At 30.2% G+C, this 25,994-nt stretch overlaps 2 long non-coding RNA genes across 3 annotated transcripts in view; one reads left to right on the plus strand and one right to left on the minus strand.

Moving 5' to 3' along the window:
- LOC105143425 (uncharacterized) overlaps positions 1-25,994 on the minus strand; it is a 95,902-nt gene that overhangs the window by 53,637 nt on the left and 16,271 nt on the right. The window lies entirely within an intron of this gene.
- The window catches only part of LOC147907157 (uncharacterized), a 106,920-nt gene continuing 81,389 nt past the window's right edge, over positions 464-25,994 (plus strand). Inside the window, exon 1 of the long non-coding RNA XR_015547734.1 lies at positions 464-823. This is a non-coding gene — a long non-coding RNA (uncharacterized LOC147907157). The remainder of the gene's footprint in view (positions 824-25,994) is intronic.

The following is a 25,994-nucleotide window of genomic DNA, read 5'->3' on the forward strand; positions in this document are numbered from 1 at the left end:
CAACAACACAATATGTGTTACGTGTGGCAAGCAACTGACTGACTTTCTTGATTATGAGTGCAATGATTGCAGAACACAAAGCGCCTCAGTAATGCGTGAACTGCATTCATTGCATCCATAACCAAGAAAATCAGTTAGCTGCTTGCCGCACGTAACACATGTTGTATTGTTGAGTGCGGATACACGTGTTTTAAAGCTTTGTGTGATTTTCAATCGCCGAATAATCAATTGTTTGTGATTATTAGTGATTAATTGATAAACCGGTTAATAAATTCCTCGCGTTATCAAGTGAGTGTAATTGTACCAATATTTTGAAACGTGACAAAATTTATAAAAGAAGAATCTCATTGTGGAAACGTGTGACTAGATATCTACGTTCTTAAAAGACATTTAATATTTGAGTGATGGAAATGAATTACAGTAAACAGTTGTGTCAAGTATTATTATGGTGTATCCAAACTTATTCCTCCAACTGTTTCAAGAAGCTTGAGCAAAGTGGAATCATTGAACATTTACAACGTAATAACAACTCAGCAAACGCAGTTATATAACTGTTATATTGCTGTAATAAAACAGAATATAACAGTTATTGAAGCCTGACCAATTTCCCCCACCTCTTCCCCCACCTACAATTCTCTTCTTTCCTCCCACCACTCCAACAAGTAGCGTAATATAAAAGGAACAGCCTAGAGAAACAGTTCAGTATCAGGTTGCTCCTCGCTCTGACGAAGTGGCAAAGTTCACGAAACGTTGGCATTCCAAGAATGGATTTGGACACGAAGGAAACCCGCGAAACGCATAACCATTATATAGAATATAACAGGTAATATTGATTATATGTAACGTACATGTTAGTGTAATTTCCCACTCATTGCAAATTACAATTATATAAAATAGATATAACAATGTAATAAACGTTATATAACTGTTGCATAGTTACAGAATGATACAAAATGGTTATACATAACTGCTGATGGTTACATACATGCTGAAATGTTATATGATTATAATATAAATAATTTCAATGTTATGTAATTATTATATAATGAGTTATATTATATTTACATAATTTCATTTATATACTTTATTAGAGCGATCATACGTAAAATGACATAAGCTACATATAAGCAATGCATAAGATCACTGGATCAGCATCTTATATAAATCAATATAATATTGTATCTTTATGCTGGATGTCCAACGACCTTATGCTTATGCAGCTTATGTCGTTTCATGTATAATAACCCTTATGGACTTTCTGCAATAAGCTATTACTATGGTGGAAGGATTACATAATGTGTGCAGTTTGGCCAAACCACGCCTATTTTTATAAATACCGGCATGTTTCGCGTCGTGAAATTGGTACTGAATCTTTCCTTATTTGATACACTTTTTTTTATTGACATAATTTATAAAAAAAGAATCTTATAGTAGAAACATGTGACTAGATATATCTAGGTACTCAAAAGATATTTAATATTTGAGTGATGGAAGTGAATTACAATAAATAATTATGTCGAGCATTATTACGATGCATCCAAATTTATTCCTTCAATTGTTTTAAGAAACTAGATAAATGGAATCATTGAACGTCTACAATGTAAGAACAATTTTATAATTACGATAATAACATTTTAAAATGTATTTGGCTTACGTTTTTGTTTTAAAATAATTCTTTGAATGTTAAAAAGCACGATCGTGTTTCTCATAAAATTTCTCATAAATATGTAATAAACACTACCAGCGCGATAGATAAAATTGTTAAAGAAATTTTCGTAAAATTGAGAAATTATACAATAATTGCGTGGTATAAGTATTATAATGCTTATTGACATACAATTAAGCCTAACAAGTTTTTCGGTACGTCGAATTGTAAGAAACGCTCTTAGAATTCGACGTACTGAAATAATTGTATGATTCGTATACCAATAATAGTTTTATAGTGCTTATCGCACATAATTATTGTCTAATTTCACTCTTTTACATTTTTTAAACAATTTTATTAATGTAATTAAAATGCAACTCGATATTCAAAGAGTTCAATATTTATTTGAATTTCATCGTTCTATTTTATAATTTAATGAAATTAGCATATTTAAAGTATGTGAAAAACAAAAAGATAGTGTGGTAGAAGGAAAAAATAAGACGGAACGTGTTTTTATAAACGTGTGAATGCGTCCAGTCAGTGTGCGTCCCGTGCGTAAAGAGCCCACGTTTAACCGTGAGCGCCGCTCCTGCCCATCTCCTATACGCGACTCATGATACGCTAACTATTTCTTCTTGTAATTTGCAAACTAAGCTTCGGACAAAATTTTCGTAAAGGAAAAATCGTCTTAGAATTCGGTTGGGAATACGTCTCGTCAGAGACACTTGGATTGTTCTGAATCACCCTGTATATATGTAGGGTGTTTGATAAGTAACGATGAAACTCTGGCATAGAGGTAAAGCGGAATAAATTGAATCGAAAAGTCCTCTATCATTTTGCAATTTTTGCAATATTAACAAGATATCAATTAATAAAAATCACCATTATATCAAAATATTGGTTTTATTTATCATTATATCAGAATATTGGACATTATTACATAAATAATTTTTTATTCAAGTACTATCAACTTTACAGAAAAACAACAAAAGACAAAAATTGTTTACTTTTTTCTCATAAAGCTCTAAGAATTTTTTCAAAATTTTTTATCAACTTTCTAGTACTGCATTTTCTTATTGACAACTATTTTTCCAACATGAAAAAATACAGCACTAAAAAATTCCGAAAAAATTTTCAGAACTCTATGAAAAGGAAATAAACAATTTTTATCACTTGCTGTATAGTTTTTTTGTAAAGTTGATAGTATTTGAGTAAAAAATTATTGAAAACCAATATTCGGCGATATTTAGTAATTAATATCTTATTAACTATTGCGAAAATTGTATTGCGAGAGAATTGTCTCGTTATTTATCAAAATTTGTATTTATACATAAATATGTGTATAAATATGTAAATAGGAGATATAACTTTACCATTGTCGGTCCCAAGTTCAAATAAAAAAAAAAACGAGTGTATCTCATCATTGTTTTTTAAATAAAAGAACTTTTTCGTTGCCAATTAGCAATATATTACAATCCATTTAAATCGAATTTAAAAATACAAAATGATTCGTGAAGACGATTAGTTGGAAAACAATAAATAATGTACAATATTATCATATTTTAAAGTTGTCATATTTTTCATGAAATTATTTTAACTTTTTTATAACAAATGTCCTAATGAAAAATATAATGTAATTAATGTTTTTGTGGTGCAATATTACTCGCATTTAATTCAATATGGAATCAGTTTTTATATCGATGAAGCATAACTGACAGTGATTTTATAACGATGCGAATAAGGACTTTACTGACTTTATTTTAATATTAATTTTTCCTTAAATCTGGCGTTATTATAATGATTATTTTCAGTTTCTACGAAGAAAAATACATAAGAAAATATAGAAATAAAATGATCTCTTAGTGGTTGCGAAACTCTCGAAAATTGGTACTCTCCTTTTATCAAATTAAAAAGTAAAACCCAAGTGGTATCATCTTTATTATTTATTTAATAACTCTAATTATAATATATGCATCATTTATATAAAAGATTTGATATCAACAACTGGCGAGTTAAATTCCATAAAATTTTTCGTATAATTCATATAAAAGATTTTATATCAATCATTGAGGCTAAGTTAAATCCCATATCCAATAAATAATATTAATTCTAATGATATATGTATATTCATATATATGATGTATCAGCAACATGAAATATAAATACGATATAACATAGAAGTAACAACTCTATTTATACTATTATATAATATTATAATTATATAACTTTACTTTATACATATATATATATATAATACAATCGGATTACGAAACTATATATTAAATTGTTTCGTTATGTGTTATAATAAATAAACAGCATATATAACATTCATTACATATTATATAACAATTACTTCGTTGAGATTATATTAATATTATATAATTTAAATTATGGTTCTAACGTCGCGATCTCTACCCGCGACGTCGAGAAGCTCTGTGCCAGTCGAGCTTCGAGCTGTCAAGCGCGACAAAACGCAACACACGTGACAATTTGTACTTGAATCATAAGAATTTACGAACAAATGAATATTATTTGTGCTATAGAAGAATAATATTAGTGAATTTAGTCGCTTACATTACAAATTATATCAGTGCATTCTAAAAGCTGTTCCATGGAATTAGTGAAGTTAAATGTAAAAGTGATAATTGTTGAGTTTAATCTTTACATCTTCGATTTTGATTAAGTTTATTCAATGCGTTTTTGCACGAAATGAACGAATTCGGTAAATAAAGTATCGCTCTGCGTCGTAATGGAGATATTAATCGTTAAAGTGTAAACTATTTAGGTTAGAAAATTTTTGTCACATTGATGGCATAGAGATAAACAAGAGAACATGTAAGTGAGGTTATAATAAGTATTATCTGCTTCAGTATTACACAAATTCTTTGTTTTAAGAATAAATTCTCTGCTTTAAAAACACAATTTTTCTTCTTTAAAAATACAATTTTTATTTTAAACACCCTAGTAGCAAAGCCTGCGGAAACAGATTTTGAACAGGACTTACTACCAATATTTGATTGCAGAAAGCATTGCAATATAAATCATATCCAGAGTTTGTATTATCTGACATTGTCAGCAAATTACTGTCAGAAATATGAAGCATTTGCTGCTAGACATGCTTTGCATGATCCAGCAAATTGGTAGCAAAAAAATGAAAGTCCTGCATAACCTAACGGCAAATTGAGAGTAGATTGAGAGCAGAATATGAAGCAAATTCTATTTTTGCCACCATTTTGCTGGCATAATTTGTCAGCAGGCAAATATCGACAAATCTATAGCCAAAGGCGGACACAGATGATTATAGTTACGTAATCAAAGTCTGATCGAATTTGTTGCCAATTTAACCTCAAATTGTTAATGTTTTGCTATCAGGAATATATACAATTATTTTCTATATAATTTTTGTTTTTACAACAGAGAATTTGTTTGGATTATGGGTATTTGTTTGCTTTAAAAATAAATTCTCTGCTTTAAAAACAAATTCTCTACTGTACAAACAAAAATTATATTATATAAAAATAATTCCTATATAAATATTTTAAGACGAATTTGTGCGTTTTAAAACAGAATTTTTTTTAAGTAGAAAATTTGTGTTTAAAACAGTCTGAGAGAATTTGTGTAACCCTCAATGCCATATCGATGTAACAGATTTCCTCACCTGAATATCTGTCAACTTCAACAATTAATACCTCGGTTTGCGGAACAGAACGACACATTCTTCTGCCAGATTTATTCATTTCATGCAAAAACGTGTCGAATGAACCTAATTTTATCGGAAGTGAAGAGGTCGAACATAATTACCATAAAAATAAAATATATGAATATTACGATTAAATATTTCGAATACTCAATAATATTTATAAATATACATGTATTTATGTGCAAACTATGTATGAAATTTATAAATAAATAAATTAAAATCAATTATTATATATATCTTTTATATCCACGCAAAAACAATTTTTAGAGAATGTATTTTACACATGCGTTATAAAACCAGAATGTGATTGTTATGTTGCTATACATTATCCAAGGTCTGTGAATTAATTTTAAACGCAAGCAAACTATTCCATTTGTTTTCGCTTTAGAATTAATTCCAAGATCCTTTCTGGGAATAGTATGTGCAAAAAGCATTAAATTAAGCTAGGATAATGTATATAACAACATAACAGTCACATTCTAGTTTTATAATGATAACACAGCAAATTATTAGGTGTTGGAATTAATTCGTAGCGTTTTTTAATGAAAGAATGTTATTTATTTCACATGAGCATTAAAAAATACATTAATGAAAGTACTTTTAAAACTTATAAATACTTTGTAAAACGCTACGAATTAATTCCAACACCTAATATATTACTGTTATATGATTATTATAATATCTCAAGTTACATGTTATATTTATATTATATATGCTATGATTAGTGGGAAATTACAATTGACATGGACGTAGAATGTTATGTTTGCATTATTATATTCTCTGTTATATTTGTTATATGGAAGTAATATAATAGTAATATGTTTGTGTTTGCTGGGATCATTCACATAAAAAAATGACATTAACAAATAGCATCAAGTTAAATTCCATACTAACCACATCAAACAAAATAAAAAATATGATGAAATGCTGCGCTCCTTATATTCTTTCCTAAGTGGTTCTTATTTATGAATTTATGTATTTCCGCTGTGGTTTTCTGTCGGCAGAGATGCAAAATGCTCACTAATGAATAAGAGTAATTTCGCGTAAAATGGCGTAGAGAATGGCGTACTTCGTCACAAACTAAAAATTAAAAGTATTATACTTTGGCATAGAAACATGTACTTCAGGAAATGATTTTTTCGTGTAACTGCGTAGACTAGCGTAGTTTGGCATAATTATTTCTGTTGCCCAACTATCAGATTGTAGAGTGTAATTCTGCATAAAAAAGCGTAGAATGGCATATGTACTTACTTGAAATACTACGAAAAAATAAAAATTAGTGTTGTTCGGCATAGAAACACATAATTCAGGAAGTAATGATTATTAGTTACGCGTTCTTTGGCGTACTTTCTATGTCTAACTAGGTAAGACATTCCAAGTAAGCCATTTTACACTTTTTATGTAAAAACGCGTAGTTTGGCATAATTATTTTTGTGCTCAACTATCAGACTGTAGAGTTTGAAAAGAATATGAAAAACGTAGAATGGCATACTTTCTCGAAATACTATGAAAGAATAAAAATTAGTTGATGTAGTTTGGCATAGAACAGGAAGTAATGATTATTAGTTGCGCGTTGGCGTATTTTCTATGCCTAACTAGGTTCAAGTACGCCATTTTACATCTTCGCGTAACTTGGCATAGTTATTCCTACGTTTACCAACGCGATTTTACATAGAACGCTACAATCATAGAAGTAGATAGATGTACTTTTTAATGTACTTTGACATAAGAAATTTTTCTGTCAAGGTGCACGAAAAACTCAATAATGCACTTTATGTGCCGTAGGTGACTGCACCATTTCTTAACAGAAATCTATTCACCGTAGGTGACTGCACCAAGAAAGAATATCAAGTTATCTTTAAGGCTACATCAGTCACAATCAGTCAGAATGGCTTTTGGAGTGTCTCATGGCATGAATCTATATCATATATTATTTCAAACGACTGTAAAGTTGAAGTAAACATAGCTGCCACCTCGAATCAACATCTATGGCATGAATGTCTTGGTCACGTAAGTTTAAAGTCGCTTTTCAAGATGAACAAGAACTCCTGAATCTTGAATGAATCTCTCAAAACACTGAATTATTTTGTGAGCCATGTCAAATGGGAAAGCAGTACAGATGCTCGTTCAAGATTACAGAATCTAGAGACTAATGTCAGGAAAATTTATCCATATGAATGTGGACGGATTCATGTAAAATGAGTCAATAAGGAGATCGCGTTTCTATGTTATTTTTAAAGATGATGCATCAGGTTTTACACATATATACTTCCTTCGACACAAATCGGACGTCTTCGAGAAATTTAAAGAGTATTATGCTCTTGTAACGAACAAGTTCAATCGACCAATCAAGGCTATCAGAATGAATAATGGAAAAGAATATGTCAATAACAACATGAAATCCTTTTTGACGTCTTGAGGAATCCAGTTGGAATTGACAGCCTCTTATACGCCACAACATAATGGCTGTTCAGAAAGACATAGTAGAATACTAGAAGGCTCGTTACATGCTAAAAAACTACTACTTCGATTGTGGGCCGAGGCCCATGAACACACCCGTACATATATATAATCGAACTCCGTTATTTTACAAAGATGCTCGAACCCCATAAATATGGATCGGAAAACAGGCAAAGTTAGACTATTTCAAAACCTTTGAATGCGAAGCTTATGTCCATATATCAGAACAACAACAAAAAAAATGAGACACGAAATCAAAGAAAATGATATTCGTTGGATATCAAACAAAATCAGCCAATTATCGCCTCTATGATGTTAAAATAGGCACAATCAAAATAGCCCGTAATGTCACATTTAATGAGAAATGTGATCACACGGGTATTTCGAACGAAAATGAAATAACTCGTTACACCTCTGATCCAGGAAGAGAAAACAAAAATGATAAAGTTCAACAAAAGAAAACCGACATAGGAAATGTTGAGAAGTTAGAAGACGAAGAGACAATGAAAACACTACACGATGATATCGGCAATAATTCAAATAGAAAAAAAACCTCATCATAATCACAGAGATAGAGCGCTAATAAAGAAGCAGAAAAATACGAGGCAAATTTCACCGAACTGATCTGACGAAGAAACTGTACAGGACCAGACGCCAAAAAGTGAAAAGAAGCTATTAGAGAGGAACTTGATGCTCATCAAGTGTCAAGAATCACACTTGGTGACTGGAACCTCTATGCCACCTAATAGAACGATAGTCGGATGCAAATGGATCAGGGAAGGAATCATCAGATGGAAATCAGCCATGATACAAGGCTCGATTTTGTGCAAAAGATTTTATCCAAAAGGTCGGAAGAGAATATAAGGAAGTATTTGTTCCTGTAGTAAGGTATGAGTCAATCCATACAATCTATTACGGAAACTGAACATGACTTACAGATGGCACAATTTGACGTAAAGACCGACTTTCTTTATGAATTATTGATGAATTGAAAAGAAATACAGGGTTGGCCATATTCGACGGAAAGATGTTTTTTTTTCAATCATGGGAAAGAGATGTTAGATCGAGTAACGACATTTCCAATGATTGAAAAAAAAACATCTTTCCGTCGAATATGGCCAACCCTGTATATATGGATGTTCCGGAGGATCAGGTTTATACGTCGACGATGGTATGATATTTTTGGAAACAGAGGATGCGCTCAATACAGTTGCAAGGACATTTAAAAGTAGTTTTGATATTACTGTGTACAAAAACACTCATTGGGATTCAAATTGAGCATGATAAGGAGAATCACTGTATTTTCATGTATCAGAAGAATTATATTGAACGTATCCTCGTTTTAATATGAGGAAAGCAAAATCTGTGTGCCGATAGATCCTTATTCAATCGCCTCAATTATGAAAGATACCAAAAACGAAGAATATCCCTATCGTGAGACAAGTGGCTTTTTGATGTTTCCATCACGATTGAAACGTCCAGATATATAATAGCATTCGCCGTAAATGTTTTAAGCCATTATATCACATGCTATACTCATGCACATTGGAGCGCTGTTAACCGTATATTCAGATATCTTGCTGGAATCACTAAACTAGAGATTAGTTATAGAAAAACTATTGGGAGTACAAATTAGTTTGATCCGTTTTTTGTGTTCAAAAATGCATTTATTTCAAAACAAAATGAATGAACAGATTAATTAAAGTATTGTCCATCGCTGGCTACTACTTTTTCCCATCTCTCAGGCAATTTTCGAATTCCATCTCGAAAAAATGACTCGTCTTTGGAGGCGATCCAATTTTGGAGAAGTGAACCGGTAACTTGCCAAATCGTGCTGCATCCTTCGGAACAACCAATAATCAGAAGGAGCAATGTCCAGAGAATACGGCGGGTGCGGTAAAACATCCTATTTGAGCGTTTCCAAATATTTTTTTACGATTTTTGCGAAATGAAGCCGAGCGTTGTCATGAAGAAAAATAACTTTATCAGGTCTTTGCTCGTATTCCGGCCGTTTTTCTCGCAATGCACGGCTCAAACGAATCAATTGCAGTCGATACCGATCGCCCGTAATGAAATCGCCAGGTTTCAGCAGTTCATAGTAAACAACACCCTTTTGGGCCCACCAGATACAGAGCATGATCTTCGAACCATGAATGTTCGGCTTTGGTGTTGATGTTGAGGTCGATGGCAACGATTGACCGGGCTTAGCGTAGTATTTTTTCTTCTTGGGATTGTCGTAGAATATCCACTTCTCATCTCCAGTCACAAAAAACGATGCAAAAAACCTTTTCTTTGTTGTCTTTGAATCAGCTGTTCGCAAGTGAAAAATCGCCTTTCAACGTCTCTCGGTTTCAGTTCATAAGACATCCAATTTCCTTGTTTTTGAATTATTCCCATAGTTCTCAATCATACAGAAACGGCTTGTTGAGTTACTCCCAATGATTCTGCAAGCTCCTCTTGCGTTTGACTCTGATCTTCTTCGAGTAATGCCTCTAATTCTTTGTCTTCGAATTTTTTTGGCTGTCCAGAGCGAGACTTGTCTTCAATACTGAAATCTCCATTCTTGAAACGTCGAAACCACATGATTTATCAGTTGGAGCAGTGTCATAAACTTTGACAAGCATTCGAGCTTCAGCTGCACTTTTCTTCCAATTTAAAGTAGAAAATTAGAACCTCCCGCAAATGCTGCTTGGTTAACACAAAATTCGACATTTCAAACACAGTAAAAATCGAGGTTTTTGTATGAAACTAAAAGCGATATAAACTGAATATTATTAGTAGATGTCTAACCTCTCTGAAAACGCCAAAATCAGCTGTCACTATGAACCATTCACAACAGCCGGAGCTATCTTTTGGAAAACGAACCGAATTAATTTGTACTCCCAATAATATAGTAACTAATATAAGTAACTAATATAAGTAAACTAATATAAAGGCAGACCTACTTGCTTACTTGGATGCAGATTACGCTAGGGATCTAGTCACCGGTGTTCCATATTGGGATATATTTTTATGCTCTCATGATTCTATTTCTTGGTGTTCACAACAAAAATTAGTCTCCTTGAGTACGACTGAAGCCGAATGTGTAGTGGCAAGTATGGCGAGTAGAGAGTTGATTTGGCTTCGAAGATTTCTAAGTGATATTCGTATCCGAGTAATAAGGCGACTGATCTATTGATTGATAATCGAAGCACGATAGAGCTAGTTAATAACTCAGAATTTCACCGCAGAACTAAACATATAGACATACACTTTCATGTTATTAGAGAAAAACTCATTTATGGCGAATTGTGCGTAAAATATGTTAAATCAGAAGAACTGTATGCAGATTTTCTAAGGAAAAATTTATTGCATTGTTGAATGCAATAGGAATGTGTAGACTAACATAAAAACACTCGAACAGGAAAAGTGTTGAGAATATTCAGCATACTTTTAAGCACGTTTGAAACTCGCGTTCCAAATGTCCGTGAACCAAACTACTCTCATTTTGTAACACATTCTCTAGCTTCTACTTGCTCTATGCTTTACTTATTTACTTACATATTTGCTAACTTCTCTCTGCCTTTTTTTTATGTGATGTTATGTTCCCGCCTTTCATACGTTACGTTTCTACCTTTTGTACGCTTTCTGTTACTATAACTATTTTGGGACATTACTGTATCATTATTAATAAAAGAGAGATACTATTATATTACTACGCGATCTTTTATGTGCTGCCTGCGCCATTGCGATAGACATCCAACTTCCATACTTAACAATTATTATAAATAAATAGTTCAATAACGAATAAATCGCTTTGTCATTTTCATTTCCTAGCACAATTCTCGTAAAGGTCTCAAAATTCCAAATTTTAGCAATAGAAACATTAATTTCTAAAGCGTCAAATATTCGATGGCTTGGTGCGCGAGAAGTGGGGACTGCTTAGCAAGAACCCTGCATCCAGCATACCGCCGTGAGTTTTTAAACGTCATAACTCGAATGTGCAGGCAACTGATCAGCGCTTCTAGCGCCATCTAGTGCCAGACGATGCAACTGTACATTCTGAGAGCTGGTTGATGACAATGACAATACCCAGCAAACACAAACATATAACTATTATATTGCTTCTATATAACGGAATATAATATAACATGTACATAACATTCTACGTCCACGTTAGTGGACGTTGTAATTTTCCACTCACGAATTATTGCAGCTATATAATATAAATATAAATATAACATGTGACTTGAAATAGTATATAATAAACGTATAACAGTTTTATAATTTGCTGCATTATTGTTATAAAACTAGAATGTGACTGTTATACATTATCTTGGCTTAATTTAATGCTTTTTGCACATATTTCCAAAAAAGGTCTTGAAATTAATTCTAAAGCAAAAACAAACGGAACGGTTTGCTTTCGCTTAGAATTAATTCAAAAATCTTTTCTGGGATTAGTACATACAAACTACATTCCCTGAAAATTGTTTTTGCGTGGATATAAAAAACATATGTAATAATTGATTTTAATTCATTTATTTATAAACTTCATAATTTGCACATAAATACATATATATTTATAAATATCATTACTGAGTATTCGAAGTATTTAATCATAATATTCATATATTATACTTTTATTTGTTGAGTTAATTAATTGTAATTGTTGAGTTTAACTTTCTCACTTCTGATGTTAATAAAATTAGGTTTATTCGACGCGTTTTTGCATGAAATAAATAAATCTAACAAAAAAACGTGTCACTCTTCTCCGCGAATCGAAGTATTGTTGAAGTTGATAAATATTTACGTGAAAAAATCTGTCACATCGATGGCATTGAGGGTTATATAAATTCTCTGTTTTATTTAAACATAAACTTCCTACTTAAAAAACAAATTTTCAGTTTTAAAAACTAATATAAAATAAAATAAGGTAAATAAATTTTATCTAAAATAAGTCTATCGTAAACAATTTACTTATTTAATTTCATTTTATTTAAAAATGAATTATTTATTATTTACAAAAATTTTTTTATTTGACATAATTTTTATATATCTTTATTTATTAAGATATTTAATGTTGAAAATAAATTACTAAAGAAGATAGATTTCTAAGCAATTTTGGTAAAAGAATGTATCGTTTAAACTTATTATTGTAGAAGATATGACTGACAGAGAAAATAAGCGTTTTTTAGACGTTTCTTAGGCTTAAAAAAAGCTGATTATTGTTCAATAGAAAAAAGTCTAAAAAGGCTTTTATTTTATATTAGATCTTATTTGATTTATTTATTTATTTTTATTTATTTTATTTTATTTATTTTACTTCATTATTATTTTTTTTTATTTCATTGTAGATAGATTTATTTTGTATATTTGATATTTTATTTTTATTTTATTTTGATTTTATATTTGATTTGATTTGATTTTGTTTTATTTAGTTTATTCATTAATTTTATCTTAGATATTTATTCTATTTTATTTTGTGTTACATAGATATTTTATTTTCTATTAGATTTTACTCAATTTTATTTATTTACTTCACTTATTTATTTTATTTTATTTTAATTATTAATTTATTTTATTTCATTTTATAATAGATATTTATTTTATGTTGGATAGGTATTTTATTTTATATAATATTTCATTTTAATTTATTGTTTATTTACTTGTTTACTTATTTATTTATTTATTTATTTATTTATTCACTCTTTTATTAATTTATTGATTTATTTATTAATTAATATGAAGAATTAGAATAAATTTTCAATCGGGAGAATGCAAGCGCGAAAATGCTATGACTATATATGTATTCTCCTGCATATTCCGGCTACGTGCTCTCTGATTAATCATCAATAACTCGGTAAATAATGACCTGAGCCAAAACTTGTGAAGGAACTTTCAGTTAAAAATTTCATCCTCTTTCATTCTCTAAAATATTAATGAAAGAATAAAATAATCGCTAGATTTTCATAGAGGGCGGACTAAACTGAGTCGAAAAGTACCATTTTACAAGTTTCCCCCATAGTTAAATTAAAATATTAAATTCTTAAAGATAGCCGAATATATGCGCCCGACCTACTATTGCAAAATGTATACGCTTACCGATCACTTGACACGCGGACTATGGGAAATAGCCTGGCAAGCGCGCCGTCTGAACTATGGAGGCTCGCGACGGTATGCGCGGCATGGGGCTCTTGCCAGGCAGTTACTAAAAAAAATTCTCAGAACTCTATGAAAGAAAATAATTTTTGTCTCTTGCTGTTTTTCTGTAAAGTTGATAGTACTTAAGTTAAATGGAGCGTGTCTTGATCGCAATAGTGGCTCCCCATCATTTCATCAGCGAGAGGCTCCTCACATTGGTCAGAAAAATGATGGGGAGCGAAGAGGCATGGGTGGCGGTCTCCTTCTGCAAGCAGGTGATGCGGCAAAAGGTGAAGGCCGAAAGAGAAAGAGAAAGAGAAAGATGGGGAGAAAGAAATAGGGAGTGAGACCTCGTGCAGTTGGGGGGCGCCGCAGGTGTAAACCAACGCAGCGGCTCTTGAGACGAACGGCACCTCGCCCTAATAGACACAGGGTGACAACCGCCCTGCCGCTCACTCGCACGCGGTAACGGCAGAACGAGGTTGGGACTTGCGGACAGAACCCAACTTAACTGCTCCTCTCTAACCCCGCTAACTTGGTGAGAAGGATCGTATCATAACAAACGCTACATATTCGCGCCCGCCGCCCGTGACGAAAGTGTGTGAGCCCATTGACCAAGCCTGGATGGGCAAGGGGGTCTAGATCCGAGCGGGAACTCGGAATTCGGCTTTGTACCCTCAAAACAAGGACAGGATATCTGGAAAGGAAATTGGCCCGATCAGGGTGCTGGTGATTCTATAATAAGAGTCGACCGTGGCTGATAGGTCCGAGAGCATCCTGGAAGAATGCTGCACGGGGCGCCTCCTACGAAAGGCCTAGGAAGGACACTGATGGGAGTTTTAATTAGAGTGCAAGTCCCACATAACTCTCGGTTCCATTCCCGCAAGCCGAGGATATGAGTAGGCGTTTCTCTCGCCGCATAGTGGGCCAAGGATCCCAAAAAATGGCCAAAATTCAAAATATTGATAGATTTGAGTGAAACTCGGTATTTAGGGATTTTTGGGATTGCTGATGTCGAATCTGATGTCAAAAGCAAAAAATTCAAAATGATGGATTCAATATGAATTGCAAAATTTTGACGGATTTACGTGAAACTTAATGTCTAGAAGTTTTTGGGATTGCTAATTTTGAATCTGATATTAAAATAAAACATTTTAAATGACGCAATATAGTGAATCTAAACTTAAAAACTAGCAGAATTTGTGTGGAAATTTTCCATAACTTTTTTATGTTGCTAAGTGCAATTCTTAAAATTAAATGTTACTCGTATGATTAGTCTACAATATTATAGTTTCTAGAGTCTACCACGAAGAAGTTATAGTGCGATTTTAGACTCCTTGGGTGCTTGTTTTTCATAAGTCCTCTTGTATGTATACTGCTCGCTCGCTCGCGATATTTTGTGATATTTATAAGGAGTATTCGTGCAATAATTTAAACATTTTATTGACATTTGTACATTCTACGGCGATTTTCTTAGTAATCCGAAATATTCGGTACATTGGGAATACGAATCGAACTTTCTATGAATATTTAGCGCTAGCTGGGAAAGTAGTTGACGAAATAGTGTGAAGAAAACCAATGTTAATTTTGTTTCGCTGTATAAGACTGAAATTTTTTCTATTTTGAATCCACCATTTTGAATTTTTTGCTTTTAATATCAGATTTAAATCAGCGACTACAAAAACCACTAAATACCGAGTTCCATGCAAATTCATCAACATTTTGAATTTTTGCCACTTTTTGGGATCAGCGCGGCAGCGATTCTCACGCACAGATATGTTTGAAATAAATTTTGAGCTTCTAGATGTCAAATATCGCATATTTATCGCATATCTAAGTGAAAAACTATTTCTATAGGAAGGAAATGTAGGAGAATGTTTATTAGGGTGGGAGGAGAGAGGGGGATAGGGAGTTCTTATAAATTGTTGCTAAAAATTTGACACTTTATATCTTTCCTTACTACAGTATGTATTATTTTAAATTATTTTAATTATTGACCATTTTGCAAACGTTAACATCCTTGGAGATAAAATTAACGAATAGGCACTTTTATATTACCAGCATATTTCAAAATATACGATATATTTTTATCAATTGCACGTTTGTCTTTTTAAACGATTTTTCAATTTTAAACGACCAAAAAAATACCTTATTTATGTTCGTAAAACTTGTGTTTTTACTACTTTCATTATTGTACAATAAGATAATATAATTCTTTACATCAATATTAAAAGATGAATTTTGGCCACTTTTTGGAATTCTTGGCCCATTGTGCGTCGTCCAAAAAAAAGTATTATACTTAAGTTACAAATCATTATTCGATGAAAACCAATATTCGATTTTTATTAATTATTATTTTGTTAACTATTGCTAAAATTGTAAAATGATAGAGGACTTTTCGACTTAGTTTAGTCCGCTCTACCTGGATACGAAACATTTGGCGATAGTTCTATCTTTATAAAGTCCTCGATATAACTATGTATAGGAGAAACTGGAACAACTGGATATCATGGATCATCGATTGTTTAACATAATCTAAAATGTTTAATCATTACTACTGGTACAATACTGTGGACAACTTCGTTGCCCCTTTTTTTATCTAGGTAGCAGTGATTAAATTCCAGATAATACTTCAGATTAGGGGACCTCCTCCAATAACCTTGACATATGTTATTAAGGGAATGACTCTGAATAATCTCCGATAAGTTTTGTCGCTTGTTATTCGTTAAAAAATTATTTTATTCTTATTAACAAAAGAAGTTTAAACAAATAATCTCATTTCAATACTTCCACGCGAAGCGACTTTCAATCTTCTCCCCCCCCCCTGCATGCGACTTTCCAAAAAAAATAGTCAATCTCGGAAAGTTGTGCGTCCCCAAGTAGAGGGGGATGTAGGGTGGAAGTCGCTTCGCGTGAAGTCGTGTGCTCCCAAACAGAAGGGGAGATGAGATGGGAGTCGCTTCGCATGGAAAGTTGTAAAATACTTATACTTTAAAGCAGAAAATTTTTGTTTCATAGAAAAAAGTAGAAAAAAGATATTATTTTTTAAACTTCTTTTTTAAATAACTTTTTAACGAATAACAAAGCGACGACTAAAACTTGTTGGAGGTCATTGACCGTGACAACATATATCAAAGTCAAAGTCATCGATGGAGGGAGGGTCCCCTATCTAAAATATTTTCCAAATTCCATTATATCGAAAAATATCGATCATTAATCGTTTTCGTGGTGTAATAATAACTTTTTAATCGCATAAAAATATTTTATTTGTTTTTGTAGAAAAGATACATGTATGAAGATAAGAGAGGTGCAAATTTTTACGCATCTTTTCTCATCTTACTACGTTACAAGTAATAATCTAACATTTTTCATTCATTTTTTATCATTTTTTATTAAATGTATAATTAAATGTATAATTGTAGTATGAGTCATACATTAAATATTTATGATGAAATGGGACAATAAAGAAGGCATATGTATTAAAAGAACAGTTTATACTTCTAAGCAATTAACTTTATTTTTTCGTAATAAATTTTTTATCTTATATTAATGGTTATTTCTCATTCACTTTTTCTTATAATTTTCTATATATATAGTATTATTTAATAATTATTAATTGTAATTACATTTTATTGTATTAGTAACTGTGCTAAGAATGTGCAAGTTAATTAAAAATATTTGTCAACTTTCGTTATCGTTATTTCTTGCATAATCTTACCATTTTATGTGTGACTTATACCCTGGATATGAGGCGTCATGGATCATTTCTTAAAAAATACATTTTTTTTTAACTAATAAATATTTTATTAAGTATATTTATTAAATTTTGAAATAAACATTATTATACTTTAATTATTAAAAAAATGAAAATAAAAATTTTTATATTTAAAATAATTATAAAGTGAGATGAGGGCAATTGAGAGCAAACGCATTAACGCGTATTTTTATATTTAATTGTACTTTTAAAAGTAAATTTTTGTGACTCGTGATGCCCCGATCCTATATATACTGCATGTATGAAATTCTAAATAAGTCATTTAATGATTAACTGAAATAAGAGTAAAAAATGACTTATGAAATCACAATTATTTGTAACAAGCTGCAAGAAATCTGTTTGTGTAACAGAAAGACTGTTTGTGTATAGAAAAATACACATTTAATCTTAAAAATAAGCATAATAAAGTTTGCTCATTTATTTATTGATTTTGGAAATTGCAATTTTTTTTTTAAATCGAATATATATATATATATATATAATAATTATAATCTTAATTTATTTTTAAGCAATGACAAGATATATATACATGTTGTTACAATTCTTACGTATTAAATCTTATTATTATAATTTTTTAAAGTGTTATTTATTTTTCCATTCTTCAGTCGTTTTTACTTTTACAAACATCAAGTATGATTTTTTGAAACTATTTCAATAACTTACAACGCATTGTGTATTATAATAAATATATATATAAAAAAACTTTCTTGTGCTTATTTACTTATAGAACTATTGATTTCTTCACAAATTTTTTTCTCGCCAGCACTTTTTTTCTGTATTATTATTCTTTCAACATCATCTATCTATTATGTACGATTCATTATGCATTATTTGACTTTTAATAGCGTACATATTGACATAGATATGTAACTGCAATATTTATTATATAATATAATTACATAGCGCAACACGTTTTACAAAATTTTATAATTAAAATGCATTGAAATTGGTGAAAATCTGGCTACATGTGTCCTTATTCAATAGCTGCAATGCAGGTTGCGTCGTAGGGCAGCAATCGATTTAACGAGCGTGGATACCGAGGTAGGTACGTGGATGCTTAATACCCTTGAATACGAAATTTGTAATTCGACCTTCAAGCTGACGACTCTCAAAATAGATAATCGAATGCGCATGTTTATTTTTGGTCGTTCTTAATTATATAAATAGAATGTCATTACTCGATCCAAGGGAAACGAATCACGGAGATGCGTATGTCTCGCGTCAGAATATCATTTCGCTATACAAATGATTGTTTTCACCATTGTGAACGTATCATATTATGCTATCAATAATATGAAAAAAAATCTCGTAATGAAAGTGGCTCTTCTTGTTTCCTATACCTTTCCTTTTTCAATGTGTATAAATTAAAATAGTGCTTCTTGTTTTTGTACTTTTTTTTTTCAATACATAAATAAGAGCTAAGATTTTTATTTTGTAAATATCCTTTTTATATTTAAAGACATTTTTATGATATAGAATAAGATCTCTTTATGCTTAAAAAAATAATTTTTGCATTTGTATGACATTTTTATGCATAAAATTATTTATCACCATTTTTTAACAATAGTATTTTCTGTTATTTTTCAATTTTCTTTCATCATACGAGTATTCTGTGACTTATTTCTGTGACTCTTATCTTCATCTGCTACTTTGAATTAGAATATAAAATTGGATTTTGATAAATTATTGACATAGAAAAAATTATTAACATAGAATTTACGAAATTTGAGACAATAAATGCCGCATAGAATGTTGAATATTTTCGAATACTCGCGTGAACTGAAGTAGAAACCTTGAGACGTTGCAATTGAATAACGCCATCCTGGTTACGTAAGAGACCATCAGCAAGATTGCTGTAGCGAAGAATGTGTTGTGCTATTCGTTTGTTTCCATATACTGTTGCAATCATAACAGTACCAAGATCAGCACAGAGGTACGCGATATTAGCATTCATCATTCGTTTTTCACTGTTGTATTTGATCGTATCATTGATTTCTACAATTTTCATGTTATATCACTCCATTATATCACTCCGCGTTAAAATAATAGAAAATAAAAATGAAACAGTATCGACTTTTATGTTTTTACTTAAATAATTGCAATCTAAATAAAGATTTACGTATAAGCTTGTTAGTGGATTTACCACTCGCAAAGTGACTTTAGAACAATCAATTTGTAATAAGAGCAAACGTCCTTCAAAACTTTAAAAATTTAATTTCTTTTTCAGAATATAATTAAATTTGTTATTGTGACAGATAGGCATTTTTATATTGAATATTTATTAACCGTGTTAATACGCAATAAAGCATTCAACGTATTGTTTACATATATGTAAGTATATGTACATAAAACTTGATTAGTTATAAAAAGCATTATTTTTAAATATGTCATATATATATATATATATATATATATATATATATATATATATTGTAATATGATATATTCATACATAGGATCTTTCACAATTCGTGACCGAAATTTTAATAACATATTCCTGACTTAAAAATAAGAAAAAAATCTAATAAATAAAAAATAAGATATAAATGTCGATTAATAATTTTTAAATTAATAGTGGTTAAAAAATTAACTAATCACGAAGCTGACATTTCGCGCGCTCAGGGATGGTACATCTCATAAGCGAATGTTTGTACGCCTATGTACATCCCATGTGAGATTGAAGTAATAACGTATACAATAATGTCTGTAATACTTCACTAATCATGTTTAAACATAAAAAATAATTACATATACAACATACATAACATAAAAGTATTACAGAATATTAAAAATAATAGTATGTATAACGAATTATTTATATATATATAATTAATTTATATATATTTATAATTTATATATATACGAATTAATTTAAAAACTATTATAGCCTCGACATTTTCGTATTAGGCTTTTTGTCTTATTTTTAAATCAGGAGTAATGTTATTAAAATTTCGATGGGATAACCTATATATTTTATATACTTCAATCTAAATATGATATTATAATAAGAGAAAATGAAGTAAATGCTAAAACATATATTATTAAAGCATGTAAAAATTCAAATTTGGCCGTAACAACAAGAGCGGTCACATATGCATATAGGTACATAATGAGAATAAATTTAATTTTTGAATAATCAGTATGTGAATTGTTTGCAATGAATATGTTCCAATGGATCAGTGTTCCGACGTGTAAAAAATTCAAATCAAACAACTATATGACCTTTCTCAAATATACCAACTAAAATCTGTACTTAAAAATAAATATTTTACTTTTTTGAAGTAATGAATAAAAAAATTGAGAATGGATACTTTAGACAATCTTTTTCCTGGCTTAAAAATTCTTTTCATATATGTATTGCTGCATGAAAGTGCTCCTATAACGATTAACGATACAAAAAACAATTACACCTCAAGCAGATAAATCGTAATATAAGCATTTTTAATTCAAATTCAATAAAACTGGTACGCAAATAATAAATGAAAAATTATAAAGTTTTTGAAAAAAAAAAATTTGTTCAATTAAAAACAATAAATAATTATTTACTTTAGGGAACATTATTCTGACCTTAAAATGAGTGATCTCCAATAAGTTTTAGGTGAAGATTACTGTTCGTTAAAAAAATATTAATAAATTAAGTTTAAAAAATAATGTCTTATTTCTGTCACATATAATATCAAAAAGTACCTTGTACTCTTTCTGCTGGAAGGCTGGAGCGTACGTATAACTTTGACAACATACTATATGTCAATTATGATCAAAATCATCTGCACGGTGTCACTAAAGTAAATAATCATTTAAAATAATATTTAACAGCTGTACAACAAATGTTATATAAAAGAAGTTATTGTTAAATATATACATATATACATATATTACATGTAAAAAAATTTGCATAAATTTAGATGTAATGTATATTAACACTTAGTTGTTTTAAATTAAAAACAATTCTATTGTGTTCTTACAATATTTGAACGTATTACTTTAAGTACAATTAGAAATGAAACCGTTCTAAAGAGAACATTAAAAGTTCGGTGTAATGCTGGATTATTAAGTAATTGTGCCCAATGTCGAAAATCGGTTGTATTACCTTTCAATATATCTTATCAATAATGATAAGAGTTTGAGAAACAAACTTAAAGTTTTGACTGAATATGAAATTGCACGCGAAAAGAGCGTCTAATCAGTTTTTATGATTTAAAGCTTATTGTTGTATCTATATCTGATATTTAATTTTCAATGTAATATATAATAATACATAATTATTCTTTCCAACATTTCATAGTTTCTTCATTTATTAGAAATTTGTATATAACACAATTTATATAAACTTCTCTATTGGAATTAAATAAAAGCAATGTAATGAATTATCTTATATTTCATCTTTTTGCAATGTCTTTGGTAAAGGTGTTACCACACTACTTATAATTATAATCAGAGAAACTTTAATTAACTATTTCGAAATTTCTTAAGTCTACAAATTTAATAGAAAATTTTAGAAAATATAATTTTCTAATTTACTTATTAATAATAATTTTGTACTTTAATCATAATAAGTTTATTATATTATTATAGATAAAATTTTATGTTTATATGTATAATTAAATACATGAAATTTTGTTATGTCTTTGATCGTAAAAAAAAGAGAGAATTTAATAAATAAATAATCAAATTTTTCAAAATTTATTCATCCATGGAAATATTCAATAATTTCACGGTATACTGATATTCTGAGTTAGATGCATTTGTTTATTTTCATAACATTAAAGAAGTTAATTCAATTAATTTCTTTGAGCAAACAATTTAAGTTTTATTAAACATCTTTAATTTTTATTTCTTCATTTACTCATCACTATTTTACTCGCTTTCTCATTTATTCTTCTTATTCATTCTTATTCTCTCTCTTTCTCTCTCTCTCTCTCTCTCTCTCTCTCTCTCTCTCTCCTTTCTTTCAATCTGCATACGCATGCATGCATGCACACACGCACGCACGCATATATATATTATATATATATGTATATATATATATATATATATATATATATATATACTACTGTGGGCAAAAAGTATCGATAATTTGTTTGTTTTTCAAAAATTCTTTATTTATTCATCCACATTCTTATCATCCCCCTCAAAGTAGTCCCCCCCGGTTGCAATGCAACTGTGCCAACGCTTTTTCCAATTTTCGAAACATGCCGCATAGTCGTCTGTAGGTATGGCCCGCAGCTCACTCGTCGTTTTTTCTTTTATCTCTTCAATCGTCTCGAAACGGTGTCCACGGAGTGGCCTTTTGAGTTTTGAGAACAGCCAGAAGTCAGATGGTGCTAAGTCAGGCGAATACGGTGGTTGTGGAATGATATGAGTTGAGTTTTTGGCGAAATGGTCACGAACTACGAGTGATGTGTGCGCCATTTTGGCACCAATCGCGCTTTCACTTTTCGGAGGCCCAAATGGTCGCTCAAAATGATTTTGACTGATCCTTCCGATATGCCAACAAGATCAGTAAGGTCTCGGACAGTCAATCGACGATTTTCGAGCACCAAATCTCGGATTTTTTGGACGTGAATCACATCAGTTGATGTGGATGACCGTCCGGCACGTGGCTCGTCTTGAACGCTCTCTCGGCCCTCTTTAAACATTCTGTGCCATGCAAAAACTCTTGCTTGTGACAAAGCGCCATCACCGTACGCCTTCTGACACATTCTCAACGTTTCGGCTGCAGAAATTCCATTCCGGACACAAAATTTTATCGCACTTCGTTGTTCCATAATTTCAGACATTTCAAAAAACGACAAATCACTTTTTACGTGCTTACAAACAGACGCTTATCTCAAACACTAATGACTATTTTGACGTGTACCTTGGCGCAGCTGTCACTGACAGAATTGCCAACTTCAAAATAAATTCGGTTGTCCCTATCGGAAACCCCGGGAAATTTAAATTTGAAATTATCGATACTTTTTGCCCACAGTAGTATATATATATATATATATAGAAAATCATATATGATATAAAATACAAGCTATTTTTTACATGACATTTATAAAATCTGTCTATAGTATAGGGGACTACTATTATTTTATTAATTGCTAAAATCTTTAATACATATATGATTAATCATTAATTTATTAATGATAGTTATAGATAATAATTGTGTGTAATCACGATACTGGAAAGTACTATTATGGCATTGGTAGTAATTTACGTAACACGAGCAACAACAATAGCCGAAATGACAATGTTTGATTCAGTTAAGGAAGTGGAGCGTAATATCAGTTGAAGCGCGAAGTTGTTCGTGATAAATCTGAAGCTGGCAAGCAATATAAATTCTCGTCTAGCACTCTAGTGATTCGAACTGTACAGATAATTGAAGAGCTTGTTGCAAAATCCAGATAAGTATATTTTAAATGTGTATTTCTCGAAAGAACAAAAGTTAGAATAATTAATTTTGATGCATTTTTTTCACACGTTATTTATTGTAGTATTATACATAAATTTTTCTCTATATATTGTATACGGAATCTAATAAAATCAATGTAAGTGTATGAATTTATTTCAAGTGAATTGATTTGATTTATTAGCAATCACTTTAAAATCTTATTATTATTATATTATATTAAAGGAAAATATATATGAGGGCAAGATGAAAAGTTCTCAGCCTAGAAAGTGAAAGAATAAGTTTTTTACTTTAAAAATACATTTATTTGTAGCAGTACCATCTATGTTAGGCCGAGAACTTTTCACCTTGCCCTCGTATGTAGACTTACATAATCGGAATCTATACGGTCTATTTAAGCTTTGTGACATTTCTAATTTTGTTAAGTACAAATTGTAAAAACTAATAGTTTAAAAGAAGAAATATTTTTAATAATTAAAAAAAATAGAAGACAAATATTTATATGAGTGAAAAAAATTTTAAGAAAAATTAGCATTTAGATCATATTGAGGATATATGTTCCGAGTATATGCTTAATCCTTCTTTGTAAAAAAATGTTATACAAAATGGAAAATAAAATGGTTCAGTGTTACTTTTATGAAATTGTAAGTTTAACATATATTTATTAATATGTAAGAATGCACGAAAAATTATTTTATAAATAATTTACCTATCTATTTATTTACTTGTCTACTAATCTATTCGACGTTTAGCATGTGAATTAGAATCCATGGTTTAAAATAACAAAAGTATTAAAAAAGCGTTATATGTACATTCAATATGCCTAGATTGGTAATATCAGTTTTACATTATAAAGAGAGTTTCATTTTTTCAATTGTAAACTCTTTTAATTGTAACAAAACGTTTGTAACACGAAAATGTAAACTATTATATATATTGTGCTATAAAATATAAATATGCAATGATATAAATTACAAAAATGAATAACCATCTTTTAGTAGTTATAAAAAGCAATTACTTACATACCTATAAAATATTACACCTACGATCACAATGTTCTGCATTTTGCTTTACTGAACAAACTAATAGAACAATTAAATAAAATTAAATTAAACTATAAACTGATCGAGTAAAATGAATAGTTAGCTGTATAACTAATTGGATGATGGCAAAAATTCATGTCAGATCAAAAAAAATTTATATAAATTCAAGATGTAATATTTTATTTAAATTGGCAGATTACTATTCGATACAGCAAAATTGTAGTTTTCAAAATGTGTTTCTTGAATTGTGATTATTTTTAATGGATTTATGAGCAATCAGTGTCAAAATGATCCTTTTATTTAATTTGTGATAACTCAGAAACAAAAAATCTTCGGAATATTTAAAAAAAAAAGATTTTATAGAAAAAACTAAGCTTTTACATTAAAAAGTAATTTTTGTAAATTTTTTGAGGCACGTGACAGATTTACAAAGTAAGAAGAAAAGAGTGACCAAAAAAAGGTGATTTTTTTTTGGGCTCTTAATTTTTGGATTGAACTATGTGTCAAATAATACTCTACAATGAGATATTAATTAAGTTATTAAATTTCAAGGTAATATTTGTTATCGTAGTTGGAGGGCAGAAGGGAGGGTCACGTATCACGTCTGCGAAAATCCGTTTTTTTACATTCAAAACAAATTGATATAAAAAATTACCAGAATAAGTGTGATATTCAGTTGATCTTGTTTTCATCAATTAAATCAATTGTGATCTTGCCTTTATAGGCTGGGTCGGGAGCGACGTACTTGCACACACCATTTATATCGATTAATTCCTAATCATTTTTAACTGCTTTACCCATGAGATTATATTATTTTAAATCAGTTAATTAGCGATATGAGCAATTGATATATC

The sequence above is a fragment of the Acromyrmex echinatior genome, chromosome 16, assembly GCF_024713525.1.
Source record: "Acromyrmex echinatior isolate Ae372 chromosome 16, ASM2471352v2, whole genome shotgun sequence".
Classification (NCBI taxonomy): Eukaryota; Metazoa; Arthropoda; class Insecta; order Hymenoptera; family Formicidae; genus Acromyrmex; species Acromyrmex echinatior.